Here is a 20,444-nt window from a genome sequence, read left to right as displayed (position 1 = left end):
ATTTGAGATAACCACGAACAGGAGGGCTCTCTGACCATCCTCCTCCCTTCTCTTGTGATGGGGACTATAAAAGCTAGAATTTTCTAGACTTCCCCTGAAGTAGGTCACAGAGCCTCATGAGAGGTACCCACCCCTATACCCAGAGGAAAGGCATATCCTTATCTTTGAAGGCACAGGGACATAGCAAGACCTGTTCAGGGTATTTTAAGTTCTCCCAACATCCAATGTCACGAGATCATACCCCCTACATATCTGCTGAGATCAAAGTTAGACCATACAAGTTTCTGTGTTTCTTTGGGTATTTCTAGTGGCTCCTGTGTCAACTTGTGTTAGATAAAGCATAAGAACTTAAGTTTTTAATCCTCTACAGTTTCTGGCAAACAGCCGAGACATCCCACTTCAGAGCCTACAGATGAGATTCTGGAACTACCATCAAAAAACTGGCAAAAAATTCTTACCCAGGTCCACTCTACAGATCTGCAGCGTCCCGTCAAGAGATAAAGGTATGGACTTCTCCTTGACCGTTCCTTTCCAAATTCTTAGGAGGAAATTGTTAGGATTGTGAAGTCACGTAAACGTGGCTTAGGGTATCATTAGTGATTTTCCTCTTGGGGATAGCTAGTGCTTTTCTCAAGAACCTGGCTTGAATTTCTGTCAGTTTTGCAAATCTATGGCATTTTGGCCATTTACATCTTAATTTATGAACCAAAGTTAGAAAAGCCAGGATGCCAGTCTATTTGCTTTTCTATATTTTGGGGTTGTTATAGTTTGGATCTGGAATGTCCCCCTTGGGTTCGTATGGGGAAGGCCTGGTCCCCAGTGTATCAACGTCCAGAAGCAGGACTTTTAGGAAGTGATTGGATCAGGAGGGCTCTAAACCTCAGTGGATTCATGGTTTGAATGGACTCTTGGGAGGTGATGGACACTGTAGGAGTTGGGACCCAGTTGAAGGGGGCAGATACTTGAAGGCATGCCCTTGGGACTATCTTGTCCCTGGCCCCCTCTTTCTGCTTCTGGCTACCATGAGGTAAACCCCTTTGTTCGGTCACACCCTCCCCACCATAATGTTCTGCCTCACCACAAGCCCATAGGGATGGAGTCAAATGAACTGAAACCTAAAACCATGAGCCCAAGTCTCTTGTTTTTCCTCAGGAGTTTTGTTAATGTGTTTTAGTTGTAGATGGACAATACCTCTATTTTTATGTATGGTGCCGAGATTCGAGTCTAGTCCTTCACATATGCCAGGCAAACACTCTACCACTGAGCCACAACCTAAGCCTTTCAAGTATTGAGAGTGACAAAGTTGACTGGTATGTGGACACATAGTATGAAAAGCATTTTCCAAATTTCTAGGAGCAATAAGATCTTATAACTTCACCTCAGTCTTTGGTAATACAATCTTCTGAAGATTCATCCGACAGGTGGTTGGAATCCAAATACTCTATTCTTGTTCATTATGGTTGTGAATCCTAGAGATCAAGTTTGTAGGCTAAAATCGCCACACAGAACAATGACAAAGAATGTTATCAAGGATAAGTTGAATTTAAAATTCTTTCGCTTTGCCCAAAGTTTCAACTTGAGGAAAAAAAGTCTGAGGGCAGAAGAAAACTTGTCAAAACTGAGAATTCTGAATTTTATTGTACTTTCACTCCGTTTTGAATTAAGGATTTTCCCCCCAAAGGAGGAAATTCTTTAAAGTAGTTTGAAAGTTGTAAAGAGCTATAAAGTCCCTTAGAGAAACTAAGTCAGCTGAGATTTTCAGGCAATCTCACCATATGAATCCCAGTAGCTGATAAGTTGACAGCCTAGGAGAGGTTATTGCTGGTCTCCAACCATTACAAATGTTACCAGGAACATCAGCATCACAGGGAGCTTATTCAAAATGCAGAATTGCAGCTCTTGACCCTGTAGGAAACAATTTGATTACAATCCTCAAGGAATTCATATGCACAGTTTAAGAGGTACTTCTGCCAGCAAGAAGGGTAACTTTATAAAATGGTCAAATGCTAATGCGTACTTGATTTAGTTCTACCAACACTGCAAGTTGAGCTAAAATCTGACAATAGATACTAAGCTATGTAAGCCAAATTCAAGTACCAGAAATTTTCCAGGCACCAAAAACCCCAAAGGAACTCAGCATGTGAGCTAATGCAGTAGAATCCCTAATATGTTCCAGACTAAGGTATAGGTCCTCACAGCAAGGGACAACAATCATTAAATACCCATGGCGGGGGAGGGGAAATCAGATGAGACCTTGGACCCAGGTGAGTGCAGAACTTTAATTCCTACATAAACCCTGCCTCTTTTGTATAAGAGGGGGGAAAAAGTCAGTTCAAGGAAGAAGTCAAGTAGTCAGATCTAGGGAGTCCCACACCTTACTATGTGCCAGATACAGTCTCCAAGTAAAAACTGTTTCATAGTAATTGGTTTAAGACTCCAACATCTATGAATTCATACTGGACAAGTGAAGCCTCTGGGACACTGAAGCTATAGCAAATAAGGCCTCCCACAAACCAGAGCACACACGACATACTGACCCAAGAATCCCAATTGAGAATGAGCCCAAGCAAAATTTAAAACCATGTGGGAATTATAAGGTCACATTATCAGGCAACACTAGTAAGTTAATATGCCTCAAAATATTTAGTAGAACAATTTGAAAGACTATGGTTTTATTGACTTCAAAGCAATTTGCTAGCCAGGTAATATAACTTTCCCAGCCTAAGACTGAGGCTAAGGGGTAACTTACACATAAGTTTGGAGGGTTCCTAAGTTCTAGTTGGGTCTGAAGACTTAAAAATCCATTCCCACTGCCTTTAAAATTTTTTGTTCTAGTTTGTTATGACAGAATGCACTACAGTTCATGTTACATATATAGAGCATGATTTCATATTTCTGCTTCTATACCAAGAATATTCACAATATTTGTGTCTTCATATGTGTACTTGGTGGAATGAGATGGCCATCACTACCCTATCTTTTATTAACCCCCTTGTCCCCATCCCCCTCGCCCTATCTAGAGTTCGTCTACTCCTCCCATGCTTCCCCTCCCAACCCCATTATGAATCAGTATCCTTGTCAGAAAACATTTGGCATTTGTTTTTTTGGAATTGGCTTGCTTCAATCAGCGTTATCTTCTCCAATTCCAACCATTTACCTGCAAACGCTGTGATTTTTATTCTCTTACTGCTGAGTGATGTTCCATTGTGTATATATACACAAGTTTCCCTATCCATTCATCTACGAAGGGCATCTGGGTTGTTCCACAGTTTAGCTATTGTGAACTGTGCTGCTATAAACATTGATGTGGCTGTGTCCCTGGGGTATGCTGTTTTTAAGTCCTTTGAGTATACACCGAGGAGCAGGATAGCTGGGTCCAATAGTGCTTCCATTCCCGAGTTTTCTGAGGAAGTCTCCATACTGCTTTTCAGAGTAGTTACACCAATTTGCATTTTTGTTCAAGTATTGAGGAAACGTTTAATTTTTTGCCATTTAGAATGTTGGCCTGGGGCTTAGCATAGATAGGAACAATTAAAATTGTAAGAACTTTAGTTCTAGTGTTTTGCACATTTTGTCAGATGCTTTTTCTGCATCTATTGATATGACCATGTGATTCTTTAGGTCTATTGATGAATTATGTTTCCATATGTTGAACCAGCCTTGCATCCCTGGGATGAAGCCTCTTGGATCATGGTGCACTTTATTTTGTATTTGATTTGCCAAAATTGAGAATTTTTGCCATCTACGTTCATTAGAGATATTGGTCTGAAGTTCTCTTTGATGCATCTTCATCTGTTTTTGGAGTCAGGGTAATGTTGGCCTCAAAAAAAAAAAAGCACTTTCAAACTCATTCCATTTCATGAAATGATCCGAGTATTGGTACTAGTTCTTTAAAGATCTTGTAGAACTCTTATGTATGCATCTGGTCCCAGGCTTTTTCTTGGTTGATAAAGACACCAACAGAAGCCTATTTCATTGCTTTAGATCTGTTTAACTTGTATATACCCATCCTGATTCGGTTTGGGCTAATCACGACTAGAAGTTTGCCAATGCCTTTGATATTTCCTGTTTTATTGGAGTACACGTTTTCAGATAACTAGAAGTTATCACAATAGACACTAGAAGTTATCAGAGTAGACACTACAGAAATACAGAAGATATTTCCTTTTTCATTATGTTAATAATGAGTTCTCTCCCCTCTTCATTAGCATGGCTAAGGGTCTGTCAATTTTTTAAAGAACAAACTTTGTTTCAATTTCATTGATTTCAGTTCTGATCAATTTCCCGTCTTCTGCTTTTGGCGTTCCCCACCCCCCCCAGGACTTTGAGATTTAAAGTCAACAGCAAAGTCAACAAATAAGTGACCTAAGTAATGAACTCCATACAATAAGCTTTCTTAGTTCTGCCTTCCTAGTGTCCAAGATTTTGATTTGTATCTGTATGTTGTATCTGTATTTTTTTTATCTCCTTGATGTCTTTTGCAGCCCATTGTTCATTCAGAAGCATAGTGTTTAAGTGTTTCCAGGTGTGGGAATAGATTTTTAATTTTATCATTGATTTCTAATTTCATTCCATTATGATCTGATGGAAGGCAGGAGTATCTAGTTTTTGTATTTGCCAAGAGTTGCTTTGTGGCATAATATTTGGTCTATTTTAAAGAACGATCCATGTGCATCCATCATTGAAGGATGATATAGACCATCAGTAAACTTTATTGTATTGAGCTCTATGCTTTCTTTGTTCAGCTGTTTGGACAGTCAATCCAGTGGTGAAAGAGGTGTTAAAGAATTAAGTTCGAGACCACAACATAGGAGTTTGATGAATGTAGATGCTCCACTGTTTGGAGCATCTGAATTTATTATTGTGTCTTGATGGTTCTTTTAAGCAGTATGTGTCAGATCAGGTGAGGCAGGCAGCGACCAAAGAAGGCAGATTTAAAAGGGCCGCTGAACAGGCTTTGAGATATCACTCCCAGGAGGAACTCGATCAGACCCACAGAGGGGACAGGGGAAGTGTCTGAGGAGGAACCGCGTGGAAGCTCAATCAGACTGGACTTATGGGGCTTACAGCAGGAAGGGAAAGGCTTGGGACAGGAAAACGCGTTTTTAGGGTCCCTTTGACCCCTTGGAGTTGGTCAGGGGAGTTGGCTGAACTCCAGGATTGGCCAGGGGGTCCTGTTGATGGACAGGTGTTAGTCAGGAGAGCTGGCTGATTGACAGGCATTTCTGCTGGCATCCGATTGATGTTCCTTTCCCGAGAGGGCTGCTTTGTTCTAAGTCACCACTAAGTCGCCACCACCTATCTAGTATGGAATGTCCTTTTTAATCCCTTTTGATTAACTTTGGCTTGAAGTCTACTTTGATATGAGGATGGAGCCCCTAAAAACAAGTGTTTGCCATTAAGACACTGGACACAATATACAGAAATGGTGAATTATTATCTACAATATAGTCAGAAGATTTGTAAAAGGGTTTACAGTTTCTGGAGGTGGACAAAGAACCAGGGGTAAGAAGAATGATATGCTGAAGAGGTAAGTGGTGAGGATAAAGTTGTCATCTTAGGAAGTGTGAAATAGAAATCTGAACAGGAAGACTAGTAGCAGAAGGGAGAGAAGTAATTTGGGGTAGACAAGTAGGAAGACAGTAGAGTACATGAGACATTGAGAAGTAGAAATTGATGGGATTAAAGAATATACAACACAGCTGTAATGTATTCAGATGTCTCAGTCCTCAAAAAATCCTAGTTCATGCAAACTACTTTGTTTCACATACGTTGGGGATGGGAGGGTGGGAGAACAGAAAGGGAGGAGAAAAAAAATCTTGAACAGGATTGTTTTGGTTGGAAATCGATCTTTCCCCGTTTCCCTTCTCATCCAATAGGTGGAGTCATCTGTTAACCGGTATCTCTGCCCTCAGGGTGGTGGTTAACTAGGGTGTTACTATGCTGCTGTTAGCAGCTACTGGGGAGGGAAGGAGAGGTAGAAACTGAGTACCTGGCCAGCTGGAGTTCCAAAACTGGGAGTTGTTCCCCACTGAAGATGGTGATGAAGGTGGCCCAAGATTGGTTCAAGGTCTTTTTTTGGGGGGACGGCTATGTTTACAGGGTTTTTTTTTAATCCCCAAAATACATAAACGAGAACCTTTTCAGATGCCAGAGGCCTGTGCACATCATGTGGTATTACATTTATGTCACAGAACAGTCTCATGAAAGTCATACACATGTTAAAGAGCTGTGCACTATGTTTATACACAAATTAAGGAGACTTTTCCTACTTACACAGTCCTCTGGTAGAAAATCTGGAAACTGGATAGTCCCTTGATTTCCAGCCTTGGATGTAGATAAAACCTTTGAACAATTTTTTAAGGATGTGGTGTGTTATACAATCTTTTAGACATACATGTTAGACATGTTAGAATGAAGAATCCTCCCACATTAACAGCGTTATTCAAAGGAAAAGAAAGTTTTGCATCTTTATTCAAGTGTTGAAAGGATGATCAAAACATTTTATACACATGTTCTAAAAAGAAAGTAGTTCTCTTAACAGATCCACAATGCATTTCAGCCTCATATTTATCAGCATCCGTCGGTAGTAGCCATGATCTTCCTGTGCAGTCATGAACTTAAACAGATGCTTTATTGGCACCTGTTTAAGTCACTAATGAGGTCATGTGGTAAATCCCCCTCCTTTCCTACCCCCAAAAAAGCCAAGTGCAAAATCAACTTCTATGACAAGATCTCAACCAGGTCAAAGTTTTGGAGGTCGTTTTGGTAACAACCAAAGCTTAAGGTTCCGTTTAGGGGTTTGCCCCCAAACCAACTCTGATCCACAAAGCTTAAGTAAAAACTACAAAGAGAACAAGCCATTATTCACCTTCAAATAAGAATTTCTAAGGCAGCAGTTCCGAACGCAACTAAGGCCAAAATGCTACTAAACACTGTTGTAATTGGTGACTCTTCTGAGAACAAATGCCAGATACAGGGCTGATGTGCCACAGGGAAAAATTTCAAAACCTTAGTATTCTTGAACTGTAAAATAAGCTGGTCAGCAACATAGGAAAGACTTAAGGCAACAGAGGTCACCACAGTGCTCTTTGAGGCAAATCTTCCAAGGAGGAAGAATGTCAATGGTTTCAGTTCTTAAGTTTGCTAGCTGTCAGATACTACTTCCTCCTTATCATCCTCCTCTTCCTTTCTGTCTAGTTCAGAGGTATCCGATGACTCATGAAGTTAGACATACTCTGCTGCTGAATCCAAATTTAAGCACATCCTTTTCTTTCAGTTCACAGTATCTGTGGCTCAATGCGCTTATTCAAGAAGGTTCCATTGCCTGAGCCAAGGTCAGTGATGTAGGGCTTCACCCTTCAGACAACTGCCATCAGCATTGGGTGTATTCCACAAGCTGAAATTGTAAGACTGCATGCTGCTTTGAACAAGAGGGATGATCAATTGGAATGTCTGCAGTGTTGACCCAAAAGGTAAGCGCTTTGTCGATGTACATGACTAAAATACCATCATTTTTAAGGATGTGGAGATGCCATCATTTTGGGGGGATATGAGCTTCTGGGGACTCACTATTTAATGACTACACCCGGGAAGGTGTTGGTGTCCAAGAAGTGCACCAGAAAGTTTGAAGCTTGGTTCTTTCTTAGCAGGCACCTCTTTGTCTTTATTGCCACCAGGTGGAGGAATCACCTCCTGAGCCTCATTAGCACTGCCACAGACTTCATTCTTCTGGCAATGCCCTGGTGCCTGGCATTATAAAATCCGGCTCTTCCTCAGCCTGCAGGTTTGGGCTGCCCACTCCCAGCCTTCTCATCAGAACTTCTCCTTTGGCAGGAATGACCCGAGTGTCAGTCTCGTCACCGTTCCCAGCTCTGCTGTGTTCCTGTTCTAATTGTTCACAGTGATTCACTTCCCCGCTCCCTCTTCACCTCCTTCATTCTGCGAGTTTGGTTGAGTAAGAGGAGTTCCGTTGACGTCTTCTCCCTGAAGAGCAAGGACGAATTTGGCCCCTGAACTCCTGCTTCAGGGTGCCCACTCTCCCAGAAGCCCTCGAAGCCGAGAAGCTGAGCACATGATGATTCCCTCTTGGGCAGGACCACAATTGGCCCAGCTCAGGAGGCGGGCGTTTTAAGTTCCAAAAGCAATCTTCTGACTACTTCATAGTTAGACCTGGGCGCTCTACTGCCAAGTTACATCCCCAGCCCTTTATGTTTCATGATGAAAGCTTAGCAGTTAGCACATAGTGGCCAACATCTACTAAGCCTTTAAAACTGCCAGCCATTGTTATTACTACAATGAACTTCAAGTGTAGAAACAGGAATATGCATAAGTCAATAAAGCTATTTCTACTCTTGGGGGGGGGGGAGCAGACTTGTGTTTATTCACCTCAAGGCTTTTTGTTGCCGTGTTATTAGTAATTGTACATGGAGATAACCCAAATGCATGGCAGTAGCAAATTATTTAGTCGATTATTGAATCGAATGGTCGTTAGTATACTATTTGAAAGCTATGGCAAAAGAAAAAAATTAACTTGTGACAGGGAATCCAGACTAGGGTCTTGTGCATACCCGGTGAAAGGAAAGGCGAAGAACCGGGAGATGGGCAAGCAAGAAATGAAAGATGGAGATACACAGGAGTTTGTCAGACAAATACACATCCCTCCATAGTGGCAAGAGGCCTGGTTCAACTCTTGTAAAGAGCTGGTTTCATTTGGAAAGAAGAACTTTAATCCAATATATTTGGACTCAAATGTTTCTATCCACTTTTATGTATGGATGAAAAACTGAGTATAAAGTTTGAGAAAAAGGACAAGAATTTTGAATCAGTTGGACCAAGTGGGAAGCAAAAGGTATAGTTATCTGAATCCAGGATTTTCAGAAGGATTTGTGCCATGGCATTATCTTATGTTTCCCAAGATAGACATCAGGTCACCAGAATATAAGCAAGATAAGCTTTTGCTTTCATTTCTGGAACAGTAGCATGGTATCCCTGAAAGCTTACTTTAAATAGCAGCTCTAACCCTCAAACCCTCACACACATGCTAAGGGAGTGGTGTAGAGCTCAGGCACTTCTGCAAAGCTGTAGTTTCTTATTTCTTGTCCCTTCACTAAATTACAATTTAAATTCCATCATTCAGAACTGCCCGATCTTGAGCCAGATGCATATATCACAAAAGGCATTAAGTTCTGACCTTTAATATCCCACAAAAAGAAATGTCACGAGTCCATCACAGAATCATAACTCCCTCTTGAATTAGTACTAAGATTTGAACGTCAGAGGGGAACTCTGATTAAAAGAGAATCGGGACTTCTCCAGCAACCGAAAACCGAGTTCCAAGGGGGAAAAATGACTCTTGCATTTCAAAACAAAAGCAACAGTGAGTAAACAGCATCCTTTGATACACTGCTATGTGCAAGAACTGAAGTTGCACAGTGATGTCCTAAGATGAGTGGAAACTTAATAGTAAACATTTTGATAGAGGCCCTAAAACCCCAGACAGTTATCCATTGGCTCCCTTACTGGGTAAAATTTACATCTAGTGGCTTCATCAGTATAAATGCCACAGACTCTGCCAAGAGTGCTGTGGAACTTATTGTGAGCACATATTGCTCTTGGAATATTTATCATTTTAGCTCATTGAGTGGCTAGCCCTTTGTTAGTGGCGAGATAAGGCTGCCTGCTTGTCTTGGTACTTTCAGAGGTTTTCATTGTGTAGCACACCTTGAAACATTCCCCTCTTCCCTCAAGCATGCCTAGGAAAGTAGAAAGGAGGTATTCTAGATCTTTGTAGAAATGATTCAAGTGATAAAGGAAAAGCCCAGCATAGTGGCACACACCTATAACCCCAGCCACTCTGGAGGCTGGGGCAGGAGGATCAAAAGATCAAGGCCAGCAAGACCCTGTCTCAGAGAACTGGGTATATGGCTGTTGTAAAGCCTACTGGGTTTAAAAAAACCTAGTACAAAGAAAAGACTAGGAAGAGATCAGGATAGGGAGTGTCCAGAAAAAGTTTCAAAGGCAATAACGCCAGAGGTACTTCAGGCTCCTGGAATCCCATGGAAAGTTTGAAGCACATTAAGGTCATCACCCCTGAAGACCTATCCTCAGCCTTAAAAATGAACTCTTCTGGAACTGAACGCATATTCCGTAACAACTTCAGGCCTCTTTATATGCAAATACCGCCATTGTCCAGCCCTTGGTCTCAGGATCATGTTGTCCAAAATCCTCTGCTTCTGGGACAGCTTTCAGAAGTGAAAGTCTGTTTTCCCTATACATTGGCTCTGAGAGTATCCTGCTTTTCCAGTGCCAGTGTCCGTGGACTGCAGCATATAATCTGGAACCCGTCTTAGACAATGCAGCTCCAACCCTGTAATGGCTTTGGAGGAAGAAAGCAGATACTGAAAGCCAGTCCTCAGCAGGCTAGAAACATGTACAAAGACACCCACGCACAAGCCATCAGCCATGACATAGGTAATGTCACCAGTATTTTTACTGCTGACAAAATACATTCCTAGAAAAACCAGTGAGGCTTTATCTGTGGCTCCCTGGTGCGAGACCTTCTGATAACACTCAGAATGCAAACACCTCTCACCATTGCTCTCTCCAAATCAAGGGACAACATGTATGTTGAGACCCGGAGGATAATATCTTACTTGAAGATGTAGAAGACAAGGAAGACATTGGTTACATAAGGCAGGCTTTTTTCAAGAAGTTCATGCACAGGACTATCTGATTTCCCACCCCCCCCTTTAAAAATGGGGCAGAATTTAGTCAAGAGACTAGGAAAGCAAAACCCTTGAAGTATGAGGGCCTTATTCCTTCCCTTCTATCAGTCAGCTATGCTGGAAAGAAGGTTGGTGCACACAAGTATCCCAAACTTCACAGGCTGAAGATAGAGGAAGGCTGTGAACTATTGGGAGCCATAAGAAACCACAGCCAACCTGGAGGAATCAGTTCAAGACGGGCTCTTCTGCATCACAGTTCTTCCAGGCTGGAAGCTGAGCTCCTCTTAAGAAATTTACTTATGAATGAGGATAGAAGAGAACATCTTTCAAAATAACTCCAGTGGACCAAGAAGTTATGAGAAGTGTGAAGCCTTTTGAATAAGTATTAAAACTGAATGAGTGCTATTGCTTTTATGCAATCTCATTTAACTAAACCAGGTTGGAAGGAGGGCATCTGAGAATTCTGTGGAATGTCGACTGAAACCTCTACCTACATTCATACAGAAGCAGAATTGGTGGCGTTCAAGTAAAAACCACAGCAGAATGGATTAACATTTGCTATGTCTTCGTTTTATAGTTAAGGGTTCTGACTATAAAAAACTTTGGTATGTTTGAGGCTTTTAAGATTTCCAAACCTAGCCTATTGAGAAACTTCTCCACAAGCGACCAATTAAATCAGGCTAAATAAGCTTCAACCTTTGCTATCTGCAGGTCACCTGGAGCTGGAGATAATTCCTGAAGTACTAATGCTGGGACCCCAACCTCAGATATTTAACTAATATGGGATACTCAGGTGACTGAGGAGCAACCAGGGCTGAGAATCTGATGCTAGAACAGACATAGAAACTGTTATTTTTGAACTCTTGCACCAATACATTAAAAGAATCCTAATTGCCAATGTGACATGAGTAATGGATTGAGAAAGTTTCCTAAAGATGCAGAAATAGAAATAATGATCACTTTCTATCCCTATTCTTAATCAGAAACATAGGAACTTTATGGAAACCATTTGATGTTCTGGTCAGTTCCCTGCCAGGAAAGCACCCTAGAGGAACTGAGACACTAGCCTTCTGGAATCATTAGCAGATAAGCTCAGCGTGCACATGCCCCTTTTGGATCCAGGTTTGAAAACAACCAGAAATATTGGTCTCATTGTTGTAGTAGACTTTGTCAGTACAGAAAGCATGAGATTTTCCTCAGAAGGCATCATTCAAGGCCTAACTTTAAAAGTTATGTTCCAAGCTCGGGTGTGCCAGTACTTGCATTGGGCAGCAGAGTCTTAAAGGCTTAGGGTCACATCTGAAATAAGAATGTATTTGCATACCTACTGAGTTACTTCCTAAGTAGGGCAACTTGTGTTCTGATCTATTGATACATAAGAATCCACCCCAAAATATATTGGCCTAAAAAACAATCTCCTCTTGTAGAAGTTCTGAATTCCCTGGCTCGACTGGCTGGTTCTACCTTGGCTCTTACACATTTGTGGCTGGATCATGGCTAAAAATCATTGGAAAGCTTGTGTATTGGGTTAAAAAGTGAACGAATAGTCATGAGATTACTTTGTGCATCTTGAATGTCCAGTCTGATGCACAAAGCAGGACACTCATCGAACCTACATAAAGCCTCTATGGCTGAATTCCAAGAGACAACTAGATGCCAATCTCAAAGTCTGGACCCCCACCTTGGGCCCCCTCGAACTGGCCATTATCACTTCTACCTAATTCCATTAATCAAAGCAGTTGCAGAGTCTGCTCAGATTTGAGGATGTAAACTCCATGTCTTGAATACATGTTCATAGCCATTTTTTAATCTCTACAACTTAAATGGTGAGAATAAGTAGTGTTAAGTTTTAAAGCTTTTTTTGATAGCAACTCCAACAAGTATAGAAGAGCCATACTATGCTATTCTTTGCTAGATCCATTGCTTGTAACCGTCTTTTCCAGCAGTCAGAATAAGTTTGCACTAAACATCTCTTGTATGTTCAGTCCAATTGGTAGAAGTATGCAACTGCAGACAGATGAATAGTATCTAGGTTCACCGATTCTCCTGCCCAAGGCCACACAAAAAAAACACCCACAGCCTGAGCCTTACAGCTACTCTGGAATTTTTCCATAAATTTGTGACTGCTGGAATTCTGCCAGTTTCAGTCCAATGGTCCATAATGAACCAGCACCCAATAGTTTCTGCATCACTAAGTGTTCGTGGGGCTCAGAAATCAATATCTAATCACACTTAGCCAGAGCCCAATATTCTGTGCACTCAGCAGTATGCAGTTTGGGTTACTGGGCAATTCAAAGTTAACACGAGAAGCCAAACATTCATTGGAATGAACTGCATTAGAAGTATTACCATTGTGGTGCAAATCACTGTTAATGACATTTTTCGAGTGCTCACTCATGAGACCTACTCTAGCAGGAATTTCAAGATACAAGAGATTTTTTTTAAACCCCAAGCTAATGTTACTCTGCCACCCAGCCTAGCACAAGGAACACAATGGCTAGATTACTTTAAGATCTGTCAGATTTAAGGGCTGTCCAGAATAATGGAATTATCAGCTATACCCGCTGTTCTAGTGGGCAATTGCTAGTCTCTTCAGTGACAAGCATGTTGAGACCAAATGTCTTTTTAAATCTGTTAAGAGTTCCAAGCATGGCCGAATTCCTACTGCCCTTTCTCCCCCCACCCCACTAAATTGCTTAATTCACATGACTTCCATCCAAATCCCTGAAGAATGGTCTACCGGCAGCAACAACCCTTTTCATAAGCTGACTCTCCAACCACTAAGAAACATTTACCAAACACTTCCTACAGGAGAGCGTCTCAAACGTTAACGTGTATCAAGTCACCCAGATATCACTAAAACGTAGATTCCAGTTCAGTAGGTCTCAGGTGGGTAATGTTGATGCCACTGTTCCTTGGACCACAGTTTGAGTAGCAAAGCTGGAGGTTCCTCAGGGGAAGGTTTTGCCTGCTTCAGGCAGTATTCAAAGGAAGATGGAACAAAGGTCCCTCCCAAGTGCCCTGCCTATAACCATCTCCTTCACGTGTAGTAAAGTCTCATTACAGTAGAAAAGTCTCGCAGGGATTACAGGGGTGCACCACTGTCAGTGCTATGCTGGTCTTTAGGCACCTAAGGATCCCTCTAATGGGGTCGGGGGAGATGCAACAGGTTCAACTGCTTGGTTATGCTAATACCTCCTAATAAGTTTGCTTCTTTTACGGTGCCTGTAAGAGATGCAATTAGCTTCATACTTGTTACTCAACCTTCTATAATCTTGAGACTTTAGAAAAACCTTAGTAATGCCCCAAATTTTCCATGACCAAGTTTAAGACAGCCCTATTTACAAACATTAGCTAAAATCTGAATTTGAAAGATTTGAATCTTAGTCTTTATCTCTAAAGACTTCAACTTTTTTGACAAAATGTGGTGTTTGCTTTTTCTATAATGCCTGCCAATTGTTTTCCAATTGGCAGCAATAAGATGGAAAGTTAGGACTAACCTTTCTCTAGAGGTTCTAGAAAGAAGTTTGGGTTCTTAGGGTAGTATGTACATTCGTTCAAATTGCTCAGATTATGGAAACTATTCACTTTTGCTTTGTATTGTCTCTGAAGTCTTTTGTAGTTCTTTCCTACATCACATGGGGTTAACCTGTGCCTTTCAGGTCTGTCCGACTGGCTTTACCTCCTATTCCTTAATCTGTCCTTGTGTTTGATAATTTAAATTCTTAAGATCATTTTATGCTTTTTAGCTTTTTTCCCCCTTACATCTCCTTAACCCAACACCATTCTCTAAGGATGGCCCTAGCCTAAGCAACTTCAAATAAGGCTGCAGTCCCACCAGGCACTAGCCTACAGAGCCCTCCAGTATTGTCAGGCACAGCCCGATGGACAAGTCACTTTCCACAATCCTGATAAAATTCAGTGAAGTCTCATTTTCCTTCACCCTGAAGAGAGTCAGGTGTGAGATCAGGAAGGAAACCAAACCGTATATAAGTTTAGTATAGATGTTGGAGCAAGTGAATGCACGTTCAGCCAGCTGACGCTGATGCCCACCTATGCTGGAGAGCCTGATGACCTGGACTGACATCCCAACTTTTATTTGCCCAATCCTCTGTCATCCTCAGCGCTCTAACTCTACAGCAGCCTCTTGACCTTGGATGGCAACGTCTCCCTACAACCGTCTCAACCAGCTGTCAACTACACCCCCGGGAGAAGCCTTTATTGGTTCAGGAACTGCTGTGGTCTGAGCGAGGGTGCATCTGCTGGACTTGAGCCTTAAGACTTTAGATCTAGCGCTTATCATGCAGATGGAGTGTCTAATAGGTCTGTCATGATTAAGAGTGTTTGCAGTACTTGAGTTAGCTTAGCACTTGTTTGCTTTGAATTAGTTGTGTTTATTGCTTTTATCAGCCCGAATTGTTTTTAGTGCCCAGCTTTTAGGATTTCCTTAAGACCCTGTAGAGTGGAAGTGTATTGAGTGATTCAGTGAATCAAGCATTGGGAAGGGCATAGCGTGTGGACATTATTTCTCTTCAACTGCAGATGTCACACCTTTTGCTCATCGTGACACATTCCCATCTTCATTTCAAGATGAAGGTTTTTAAAAACTTTTGCTGAAGGCCTAGGAGTTTCATTGCTATCCTAGAAGTTTAAAGACATTACAGTTCTATCCTTGAAAATTCTATCAGGCATCCTCTAGTGTGTCCTGGGCCCCTTGCCTTGTTGATCATTCTCCCCAATTCCTTTCAGTTTATTTCACAACAACCGGGCCCTTGGTTCTCCATTCCCAAACTATGCCAAGCTTTCCGACATGCTGTAACAAAGAGCCATTGCAGATTGCCAGCCTTCTTAGAAGGGAAATCATATCTCCTTGCAGACATATAATTTGAGACAGCATTTTGTTAGAAGTTCTCCCTTGACCTAGTAACTAAACTAGGAAAAGTAGGCATTTGTATGGCCATTTTAGCCTATAAAAATCACATAACAGTCACCTAGTTAGAGCCAGGACTGAAATGTTGGCTTCCTGACACCCGAGTCATTTTACTGCTGGGCGAGACCATGTGTGGCATTTTACAAGTTACCAATTGGTGCCCAAATCGCATAAGTTACTAGTTTATGTTAAGAGGCTTTTCGTTGCAGTGCTAAACGGCAGTTCTAAACATGATTGCTTATGTTGAGCCCACAAAGCAGTGTTTTCTTCCTCAAATTCTGAGGCATGAATCCAACTTTGGAAGGCCATCCACAAGGCAGGGAGCAACAGAAAGTAGCTTTCCTACCGATTTTCGGAAGTTCACTGTTAGCAAGTATCTTGGATTCCGCCTGGTCACAGCCGTGAAAAGCTGACCAAAATACAAGGACTTAGGAGGAAGTTTATTTTGGCTCAGCTTAAGAGGTCATTTTGTAATGTTCTACCTCCATTGCTTTGGACCCAAGGTGAAGCCGATTATCCTGGCAGTAGAGTGTGGTAGTAAAGTGTTGATCTATTCCATTAGTACCAGCTGGAAGCAGAGAGGAGATGAGGTCTCAGGAGAGTGCTCTGAAAGGGGTCACTTTCCCAGTGACCCACCTTCAGCTCTATGCCACCTGCCTTCCGTTACAATCCAGCTAGTCCATCTAAACTAAGATGGATCGATTAGTTAACAGGTCTCATAATCTGAGAGCTTTTTCCTCCTGCATATTCCTGCAATTAATACAGGTGCCTTTGGAGGACACCTCATATCCAAACCATAACAGAAGTAGAATAGGTACTACCCAAGCAACATGAAGCCATTAAGTTTTTTTGGCATGGTACTGTGGTTTGAGCCCACCCACCCCTCAAAGTTGTTTTGAGTCTATGCTATATTGCCCAAGTTGGCCTTCAACTTGTGATCCTACTGCTTCCACCTCTTGAGTAGCCAGAATTACAGGCATTTGCCACAGCACAAGGACTGTTTTAGGATTTGAGAATCAAAAGTCTTGATAATCGTAGTACAGGCTACAGCTGGTAAGCACAGCCATTTTAGGCAATCAGCGTGCTAGTTTGGTGTACAGGCGCTTTACCCCAAAATTCACATAGCCACTGTAATTCATAGAAAAAGGGGAGAAGCCTACATGAGAAAGTAGTACAGAGGCTGCCCTGCTTAGTAAGGCCACCCTAGTTACAGTGCCCAGTCATACCTGTTGATTAACAAGTGGTTTGAGTCACTTTCTCAAATACCAATTTCTCCAAATTCATAGTAGGAAAGCTACCCGTGACACCCTAGGAGCTGACCTGACATGACGAGTTAGGCTCGAAGTTCTATTGACCGTCGACAATTTCTCAGGAAGTCCAAAAAGGCCAACTTCTTGCAACACAAAGCGTGGCCACTATCTGAACAGACCCCCAAAATACGCCTCCAAGTATCAAGTCAATAACTGCTTTTTCAGTTATAGGTTGGTTTTGCCGTTTTTTTCCGGCAAAGTTCTGCTAAGCTATCCAGCCTCAGGATTGTCCCTTATCCTATAGCAAGCATGCAAGAATGAACTGCTTGGATCCTCTTTTATTAAAACTCCAAGTCTTATAACTCTTGCTGCCTACCTACAAAAGCCCCATGGTTCATTGTATTCATTCACCCTCACCCTGAGATTAGTAAACAGATAACTATGTTCCTAGTAGCCCTTCCACGAGAGGAGCTCATGAAAAGCGGAGGCTAGATTAGAAAGTAGGATTAGGAATGTGTGGCCTTTAGCAGAGTGGAGAACAAAATAACACTGGGTACAGCTAAAGGTTTAGCCAGCCTTCTCCAAAGAGAAAGAATAATCAGAATAGAGAGAGAAAAGAGGGGAGGCTTTTCCGATATCTGAGAACAGGAAGAGAGGGAAGCCCCAGCTCAGGGAGACAAAAATGAACCTTCCCTTCCAGCCAGGGCCTTTTGTTTCATCCAGGCTCTCAGCTGATTGGATGGTGCCCGCCCACATTTCGAGAGGCCCTTCCCCATCCCGTGCACCAATTCAGACACCATTCTCTACAGCCTCACAGAGTCACCTGGGCAGCCCAATAATTCTAGTCAAAAGTAGAACCACCTGGGGTTCCTTTCAGCAGAGGAGAGAGGGGTTCCACGCCTACTGAAGCACCAAGAGTAATTAATGCAGTGATTCAGCATAAATTATGCTTTACCAGGTGAGTACCCCTTAGCTCACTCAAGTTGACACCTGAAAATCAAACAGCAGTACTGGAAGGATGGTCATGTGACCCTTTTCTTCCAAACTGCCATTTTGCAACTGCATAAAAACTTCATTGATATGGGTTGGTATAAATATTGGCTGTGCAGCTGTATTTTGCCATCACCCCTTAAAAAGTGGACCATCTCCCCTGTCTAAATTGCATTTCTTCACATAATTGCTGCATCTTCACTACTATGATGTATCTTTTAAATTCAGATTTCTATAATTTTCATTTTGAATACAAATTAACATCCAGGCTCTCATCTGAGGGTTCCTGGTGGATTAGTGCAACACCTGTTATTGGCTCTTTTTTTTCCCTCCAATCAATTAAGCATTTAGATTGTTTCTCATCTTAATTGAATTTGCCTTTATTATTTTTTTCTGCTTCTCACTCTCGAGACAGCCCACATGCTCCCTTAAAGGTGTATCTGCCTTCCTAAATAAACTTCTGCCTACGTCTTTGGATTGTGCTGCGATTCTTTTCTGTCACATAGGCCAGAGTTGAGTTCTGGTCTTGAGCTGAGTTCCCTCCCTCTTCTGGGACTCCTTAGACCCTTCTCTAGAAACATCTCTTTTTCAGTGACATCATCAGGATGTTCATTCTCTTAAATCTTTAATCCCCTTTTTTTCCCATGAACTTCTTCCCTTTTTCTATCAAAGCCCAACAAACCCAATTCATTCTCAAAATCAAAAGGCATTGAATTCTGTAGCTTCCTCCACATAGTATGTTGCCCATTGGTTCCACACTCCTTCCTTTGCAGTAAATCTATTTGAAATCACCCCAATTTTCAAGTGGTCAGGAAACTATTTTCTGTGCTAGTCCCATGGTAAGATATAAAGAAAAAAAAGGTTAATTTATGCACAGTGTTATGGGGGTGCAAGGTCCAGGGGGGCCATCTAGTAATGGCCTTCTTGGTGGAGTACGAAGGTGGTATAGGACCGACCTCACATGCTGAAAGACAAGGGCACTTATAGGTAGTCTCTTCTGGTTTCTGTCTTCTTAGAAAGCCACCAGGATTCACCATGGAGACTCCAGCCAACTGAGTTTATCTAATCCCTATCAACTCCCAAAGGCCCACCTCTAAACAGCATAGTTAGATTAAGTTTCTACTTTAATTCCAATATGAGTTCTAGGGGACAAACCATATTCAAATCATAGCACCAGTTATCAGAGATTTTGATGGTTGAAAAGAGACACATGGAAACATTTCATTTTCAGAGGGCAAGTGTTAGAAATGACTACTAGCACAGCAGCATGAAAAGTTACAGTAACCAATTTATAATTAATTATATTTAACAACTAGAAATATGGGTCTGTTTTAAACAAGTCTTCTATGAAATTAATCAGAAGCTTTAATGGAAACCTTTTTTGAAATGCATGATTTGCATGAATATTTTTTTAATTTAGTTGGCATTTAAGCAAGTGGGTTAATTTTTTTCCAATCAAATACTATTTTATTTTCTTTGGCTTGTGGTTTTATTAATGTATGATTGACTATGTTAGACTATAAAAATAATAGGACAGTTTTCCCCTTCAAGGGGCAAGACTGAACTGACAAGTGAATACTTGTTTCATGTGCCAAGGTAAAGTGTGGTTGTAGGGGGGATGGGAGAGGGACAGGATGGAGTGGTGAAGGAGACAGCACAAAACCAGCTTTTGTAGCTTTCTTGACATGGAAAGTATGAAGTTTTGATTATTTTTGTCCCAAAATAGCAGATAAGGAAATCTTTGGGCTTATCTCATCATCTCTCACAATAACCAAGCTCTGAACCCACTCTTCTAACAAGCCTCAGGAAGGAGGAATAAGAATTAACAGGACTGGTCAAAGCTGGAGCAGGTTTCAAAATGCTCTTAGCAAATAATCTCATTGTATCCTTACTACCCCAGAGAATCAGAAGAGACAGGTAAGCAATCACCTTTTTCCTTTCCCTAATTTCCTAGTATCACAACATAGGTGATATTCCTCATCTTCATTCATGTATTCTAAAAACATTTATTGTGTGCTTAGTGTAGAGCAGCACATGTTCGAGGTCAGTGGTTCTCATGGCCTCTAAATCAGCATAATCAGCAACACCTGGAGACTTGTTAGAAATGCAGTTTTAGCCCCAACTCACACCTACTTAAGCAGAAACTCTAGGGGTGGACCCATTGGTCGAGTTTTAACAAGCACACTGGGGTGATTCTGATAATGTTGAAGTTTGAAGTCACTGTTCTAGGCTTTGAGATAAAAACGCAAGTCCACAGGCCTTGGCCTTAAAAGGTTCTTTGGTCCAGACAAGTAAATATATCATTATAATATCATGAGCTGCAACCAGACTAATAAGAACATAGAGAGGAAAAGCAAAATGAGCTGACCCAGTAGCCTTCAGAGATCTCCTGCTGACTTAAAGCATGGTATTGCAAAGAACTGTGAAGGAAGGGAGTAGAGCAAGCACAAGCTCCTCACCCAGGTATGGGCTCTCGGCAGCTGTCTCACCTCTCTGGTCCCAGTATGCTCACTCTACGAACAACAACATCAGAAGTGCTAAGTCGGG

At 41.7% G+C, this 20,444-nt stretch overlaps 1 pseudogene; it reads right to left on the bottom strand.

Annotated features, from left to right (window-relative positions):
* Positions 1 to 7,146: 7,146 nt before the first annotated feature.
* On the bottom strand, positions 7,147 to 10,144 carry LOC113190716 (smad nuclear-interacting protein 1 pseudogene; annotated as a pseudogene).
* Positions 10,145 to 20,444: the final 10,300 nt, after the last annotated feature.

The sequence above is a fragment of the Urocitellus parryii genome, chromosome 3 (genome assembly GCF_045843805.1).
Source record: "Urocitellus parryii isolate mUroPar1 chromosome 3, mUroPar1.hap1, whole genome shotgun sequence".
Taxonomy (NCBI): Eukaryota; Metazoa; Chordata; class Mammalia; order Rodentia; family Sciuridae; genus Urocitellus; species Urocitellus parryii.
Note: the sequence above shows the minus strand (reverse complement) of the source record. Positions and strands in the feature narration are given on the sequence as shown.